This window comes from Solanum tuberosum, unplaced genomic scaffold, assembly GCF_000226075.1.
Source record: "Solanum tuberosum cultivar DM 1-3 516 R44 unplaced genomic scaffold, SolTub_3.0 scf00481, whole genome shotgun sequence".
Taxonomy (NCBI): Eukaryota; Viridiplantae; Streptophyta; class Magnoliopsida; order Solanales; family Solanaceae; genus Solanum; species Solanum tuberosum.
In genome coordinates, this window is record NW_006239398.1 from 67405 (window position 1) to 75153 (window position 7749).

Consider the following 7749-nt stretch of genomic DNA (forward strand, 5'->3'; position numbering starts at 1 on the left):
ACAATATACAAAGTAATTAAACACCTCCACCTTTCAAGTGGATACAACAACTCAAGCACAACTCTAATTCAACAAGTAATTAGATCAAACTTGACCTTTCAATCCTATGATCACAATCCTCAATTCACCAACCAATCACCATAATTAGGCTTAAATGATGATACAATTCAATAACCCAAAGCAATTTAGACATATTCCAATCTTAAGCTTCCAGAATCAAAAAACCCATATTATAATGATTATATGACATTAGAAACCATTTGAAATCGTTTGCAGAAAGAACCCATGAGATTGAATAAAACCCTTGGTTTTTCATGAACTTGAAAACCTTGAAAATTTCTTCGAAATTGACTCTAGGGTGAAAGCTAATGTCACACCTCACCCTAGGTTAGACGGACAAGTTACCTATGATAAGAAAGTGAACTACTATGCATATAGATTTGTTACTGAGAAGCTACATACACAACACATGTCGACTAGCTGAACATGTGACATGTAAAACTATGATTACAGATAATAGTTTTAAAATGTCTACAATGCCTCTACTAGAATCCATGATTGTACAACTAACAAAATATGCATGGTAAAGACACGGCAAAGCCCCGAATTAACCAGGAGCTCACCAACATCCGATGAGTATCATGTGCTTCTATGGGGGAGATCTACTAGTTGAGTATATGTACATGTAGCATGGAATGCAGCGTCCCTAATGAGGGATGTCAATACGAAAGAATGTACTGAATATGTAAGGCATTATACAACCATATGTAAAATGAGAGCTCAAGTGAAACCAAATACAAATAGGTAAGGATTAGAGACCACATTTGGTTATACTTTTGGAATCGTGTATGTTACATTCTTTTCTTTACTTTTTTGTGCGTTCTAATCTTTATAAGGCAAATGATTCGAATGACCAGCTGATTAGTGGTAGAACATGATGACCCATGCTACGCATTTAACCCCTGGGATGTTGTCCTCACATTTGAACCAATTGGGATCGGCCCACGCTAGGCTTTCCCCCCTGAGTTTCCACCCTTCTATACCAATTGGGATCAGCCCATGGTAGGCTTTCACCCCTGAGCTGCCACCCTTCCATACCAATTGGGATCGACCCATGCTATGCTTTTTCCCTTGGGCTGCCACCCATCATTATACAAATTGCTTCACTTAGATTCATTAATCTTTGAGATTGTTGTTTTGATGTTCATAACTCTTTTGAGATTTTTCTTTTGATAATCCTAACTCTTTTGAGATTGTTGTTTTGGTGGTCATAATCATTGTTGAGACTTGGAACTATGAACCACCAGTAGAAGACAAGTGAACATGGACTTACGATAATAACAATGACAAGGGAAGCAAATGTGACACAACAATGTAATACTTAGGAGCTTATCTGACTCAGTAAGCATTTTGACATCTTAAATTGAAGCACATATCAAGTGAAGATATTTAACATTCAGCCAAGAGATTTGAACTACATATGGTAGCCAAATACTCACTAACTAATATCAAATACAAGGTACACATGAATGTGGAACCAAGGGAGAACGTGGGCAGATTCAACTTAACGATGGATACATATTCCAATTAAGTACATATAAAATGTACAATAGAGCAAGTAGGGATCTTGTGAGGTAACATAATAGTCTAACACAGTAGAGTAATAACCAATAAAGGGAACATATGAACATCTGACAAGATGACATATATGATGGAATATACAATTGAAGCAAGTTGGCTTGATATGGGTAGATTCTATAACCATATAAAGATATGTACCATGTGTAATCTAGGATCACTTTGATTTATATAAGGGGAATACGTGCCAAGGGAACTTTGACGATGAAACACATTTAAGCCTTGCATGCTAATACTTGGTAGACTAAGCACACACATTTAGTAATAAACTCGTATTAGAGTACTCACTTTAATGCTCTAGGGAGTAGGAACTGCAACTATGGATCAGTCACTACCAAGGGGACTTAGAAACCTTACAAGTGTTGGATTCATGCCAAAGAAACAAGAAATTGAATAGCCCTACATGCCTTGCTGCACAACTTTTGATATTACAATGAGTTAACCGTCTTCCTTTCAGATTATTTATCTACAATAGAGTAAATAATAAAACTAGCATTAGTAGCTGATAAACAAGTTTGGGATACTTGATCGGACCAAAATAGTATTTGGCAGTAAGTCTATAATTGATCCCATCAAGGGTGTTCTTCCCACCCATTCTCCTCTAATTTTTTTAATATACTGTACAACCTTCTTATATGGTCCTCCGAAACTCCTCAAGTTTCATAACGTTGGAATTCAATATACAAAGGGATGGCATGAAGTAAGCTCATGCAACACTCAATTAAGTGGTGTATCACTACACTTTCAATGTTCTATCATATTACCAGTTCCGATGACTTCTCTGCATATATTCAGCTGCACCCCCTTATTTAACGATACAAAAAACAATCCCTAAGAATCACAATGTGGAAATAACAATATGAACATCCGGCTTCTGATCAACATCCCGTGAGTTCCAACTAACATTACCTTTAGGATGCTCAAAACGAGGTCACAATTAAAATTTAAGAGGACTCCACCAATGGTTGTCCTAACCAGCACCTTCTTCCTAGACATTTACCAAGCTCAGACCATATGGAGACAATACTCGTTAGGTCATTAACATATAAAAGCCTTCACAAACAATGCAAGAACAAGAGAGGGGTCAAAATTTCCATAGCTTACCTTGCTGGACAGAAACCTCACTTGCTAAGACTTGGATTCTTCAAGGTTTAGGTTTTCCTCTCCCCCTTAACTTGATGTTAAAATAGATTATTCATTTGAATTCCTTAAGATGGGATATGTTCTACTAACTTGTACTTTTAAAACAAAGGGTTCACTTCAGATTTAAATGTTGAAGCTATAGACCAGAACTCTTGGAGATTCTATGGCTTTCCTTAGGAGCAATTTTATGGAGAATCAGTGATGAAGGAGATGTGAAAAGCTTGAGTGCTTTAGATGTCACTTTTGGACGTTTTAACTTAATAAATTGGAGAAATAATATGGTCCTTTACTTATAAGCAAGCAGGTGCATCACCTCCTTAATTTCTGCCACAAGTTTTTAAGTAGGTGCATTAACTACTTGCTCTTTTCACTTAAATGCAGTCCACTTATTCTTAGTAGGTGCATCACCTACTTGCCCCTTTTAACTTAAAATTCAGTCCACTAATTCTAAGTAGGTGCATCACCTACTTGCCATTTTCACTTAAAAAGTAGACCACTAATTCTAATTAGGTGCATCACCTACTTGCCCTTTTCACTTAAAATGCAGTCCACTAATTTGAAGTAACTGCATCACCTACCTGTCACTTACTAGCTTAGTTTAGTCAAGAAAGCACCTCACTTATTTTACACCTTTTTCCCAATCTTAGTTTCTTTACAAGACTATAGCAATAATACACACTTGACCACTTTGACTTTTTCATCGAATACCACCTTTTCCTTTCCAGAGTTCGAATTGTTTTTGAGTTCACTTAGTTATATGTGTTGGCAGGCACAATGTATTGCAACTTTAAATCTATTCTATTGTCACTAGTCACATAGGAAACCGAGTCCATCACCATACCACAAGGAAATTTATAAGGGTCATATAAATAGAATTAGTACACGTAGAATATGGGGTGTTACATCCTCCCCCATTATGATCGTTCGTCCTTGAATGACAAGTGTAGTTGATAGTTGGTTCTTTGAATTTCATTTTGAGATTTGCATGAGTTCCCTTTGTAAACTGGACTATCTAAAATCTATAGACTAACCTAAAACACGTATACAAAAGTATCGCATGACATCTCACTATATATGGTTCATGAAATATGAATATGACTAATTAAACCCCTTTGTTGACCATATAATTCACTGATGATATACAAGTAGTACTCATACAAATAAGGAATTTTATATACCTACTAAACACAACACATGCAAATGACATATCAAATGAACAAATACTAGTACGACTTATGATCGTATAAGGGGACCACATGATCTCAGATCCTTATGTTGATGTTTAGAATGAGGAGGGGCATTTAGGATCTCTACCATATTTTATTCCCAAGTATCTTACGTTATATTCTAGTCCTTCCACAACAACCAATGGAGGTTACACCTTTTCCGCTTAGCTTTCGTGCCTTAACAATCAAGAATAACTATAGTATCTCCTAAAAAAAGTTGTGGAACGGACACATAAAATCATAGGCCTAACCTATAGGGGATCTACTTTCCCTTCTCCTTTATCTTATGATGCTTTTCAGAGGTGTGTTTTATAAGAATGCATATATGTTAATATAAACTCTAAAGTTTTATGTCGCACTTTCGGATGAGGCATTATGCTAAGTAATTTATCTATGGTTGTGATAAAATTTACATATATGCCAAACCGTTTTTGGTAAAAATCTTCACTACATAATGATACAAGGAAATGTTTTCCCCAAATGTTCAAAACTTGAGTCAATAACCACATAAGGGCATAGTATATGGAGAAATAAGTCACATTGGGTATGACACATAGGCAGACTAGCACAAAAGGAAGCTCATAATATACGGGCATTAAACTATATAAATATGTGGTGTACGTGCACATATGAACTATAGGGTAGTGTGTGATCCAATGTACTATAGGGCATGTAGCAAATGCACTAGATGAGCAAATGACACATGGCCATAAAAGATATAAGGCATGTAATGTTAAACCAAGTAGGCTATGAGGCATGTATATATATAGAAATTATTTATGATGTATATGAGATATAAACAAGTGGTATGCGATTCATATAACCCACGAGCACTAATTTTTCCCATAGCATATAATCAATTAGCCTGCAGTACCCACACAATATGGACAAGTGACATGTGGGAAGTAAACAGTGCAATAAATAACATGTAGGGAATGGTCCTACGAAAACATATAGCAATAAACAAGGGTCTTCCAAACCGGATAACACTTACATACAAGCATTCTATGACATTAGGTAACATGTGAGAAAGTAGATATAAAGGGAAAATGTCATACAAATAGATGAGTTATAGAACATGTAGCATATATATTTATATAACAAACCATCTTTGAAAACTATGAGATATCCTATAGAACCACTCTACCATATTAGGGGAAAAACACTGTCTTAAGAGTTAGGTCACGGGTGGGATAGTTTTGCTCATATTCCTTACTTACCTCAAAGAACATACAATTGATTTCCCCATCTACTCTCTTCAATCTCCTCAGAATTCTTATAGATGTTCTGCTATTGGAACTTGGCTTCCTTCTAGGTCAATATAAATGCTACAGTTAAGATAAAGAAAAAAAATCCTCAATAGTTTATCTTTTGGAGTAGGAGGCCGAGGTCAACTTTACCTTTTTTACTAGTTTGTGTTACATCACACTCAATGTTTGGTGCCTTTTGAAGGTCAAAATAGAAAATAAATAGTGAAGCTTCAACTGACCATAAAACATTAACTCTAATGTCATATACCTATAAAGTTATATCATGATTCATAACGTCTTAGTGTTAGCCGCTTTCAGCTTAACTAGATAGGTCTGGCCATACTAATAGATTTCCTCATTTTTTATAACAAGTGAGGGTGCTCCCACTCTTTTTCCTATGCAAGATATCAAGTAAGAACAACTAGCATATGATGAATTTTTCCTCTCCCTTAATTTGACTATGATTGATGAATTACTGCAGGCATATATTAAATGAATCTTGTAGTAGCTCTATTCAATTTGATGGAAGTCTATACATGTGTATAATTCGGTACTTCTCTTTTGTACTAATGATGTAGATGAACTAGGTCCATGTATTTTCTATCCAAGTAAGCTTTCTATTCCTTTTTTTTGCTTGTTGTTATCAAGACAAAATATCAAGACTTGAGTCAATACTAAAATGACTTTTCTGTCTAACAAAGGTTCACAAAGTTGTTCCCCCTTTATAACTTGTTAGGGTTGAAGGTTGATACCTTATTCTTGCCTTGTACACGTAGCAATCACTTTTTCATAACCTTCTATCTCACTCTTCTATAGCATCCTCATATCACCCCTATTCCTATGTTTAGGGGATTTTACATGTGCAATCTCTTTCTAACTAGAAGCTCTACATACATATTCGACATGTGTCATTCAAGCTTCATTCTCACATGCTTCCTGTCTAACAAGTACCTTTTAATCAAAACAAGTAGCTTCATGTACTCTAATCCCACTATGTACAACCTCACTAATCACAATTTTGGTCTAACCAATCAATTTTCCTTTTGTTAACCAACCTTTGATCACAGACTAATCCTCTATAGACAAATTATAGATTGCAGTAGGAACTGCCATACATATATCATTTGCAGCAATTATCACACTTATCCCTAAGTTTTATAATCATGAAAAGAATATAAATGTTATTAGTGCTTATTCGGGGTGGTTGGCACATATCATATGAAACGCCAACTATTAACATATTTGGGATGATATATGGTGATAATTTGGGCCTTGTTAGCCAATTAGGTACCTCTCTAGTAACAATATTTCACTGATATATGCACCTATCAGATTGTGCCACTGCCTTCTTCCAACTAAAGAACTAGGTTTCCACAACATCAATTTCGAGTACATGTGTAATGCTAAAAATTCTACGTATATCACAGACGAAGAACTAGTGTCCTCCACAGCAATAGATCATGTAAATATGGAGGAAATATAGAACTCAAGAGTTAGTTACATCCTCCTAAGAATATGTGCTTGGAAATGCTACAACTCCTATATGTAACAAGGTGACCCATCATTTTTAAAGCATAAGGATAACCATACTATATCTTTCTCAACTGAACAAACGTGATACAAATGGTACAAATGCAACTTTAGATGCAAATAACTTAAAAGCCTTTACATACCTTGTGGAGTAGGACAGTCGAATAAAATAAGCTCAATAAAGTCTTGTTGACATTTTAGCTACCAATAACCTTAACCATAGTACAAGTGGAAATTGACTTCTTAACTTTGCTATCGCATGATCTAGATTCTGAAGGAAGGTAACATTTCCTAAAGGTCCAAGCAGCCCCCTAATTATAAATGTGGAACGCAACACATTCATAAGTAAGGCTCTACTAGACACAGATTTGTAGACTCCCTAGGCGAACTGCTCTGATACCACTTTTGTCACACCTCACCCTAGGTTAGGCGGACAAGTGGACTATGAAGAGAAAGTGAACTATTATGCATATAGATTTTCTACTGAGAAGCTACATATACAAAACATGTCGACTAGTTGAACCAATACATGTGACACGTAAAACTATGATTATAGATAATAGTTTTAAAATGTTTACAAAGCCTCTACTAGAATCCATGACTATACAACTATCAAAATACGCATAGTAAAGACTCGGCAAAGCCCCGAATCAACCTGGAGCTCACCAACAATCGTTGACTATGATGTGCTTTTATAGGGGAGATCTACTAGTTGAGTACTTGTACCTGCAACATGGAATGCAACGTCCCCAATGAGGGATGTTAGTACGAAAGAATGTACTGAATATGCAAAGCATGATACAACTATATGTATAATGAGAGCTCAAGTAAAACCAAATACAAATAGGTAAGGATTACAGACCACCTTTGCTTATACTTTTGGAATCCTGTATGTTACATTCTTTTCTTTACTTTTCTGTGCGTTCTAATCTTTATAAGGCATATGATACGATTGACCAGCT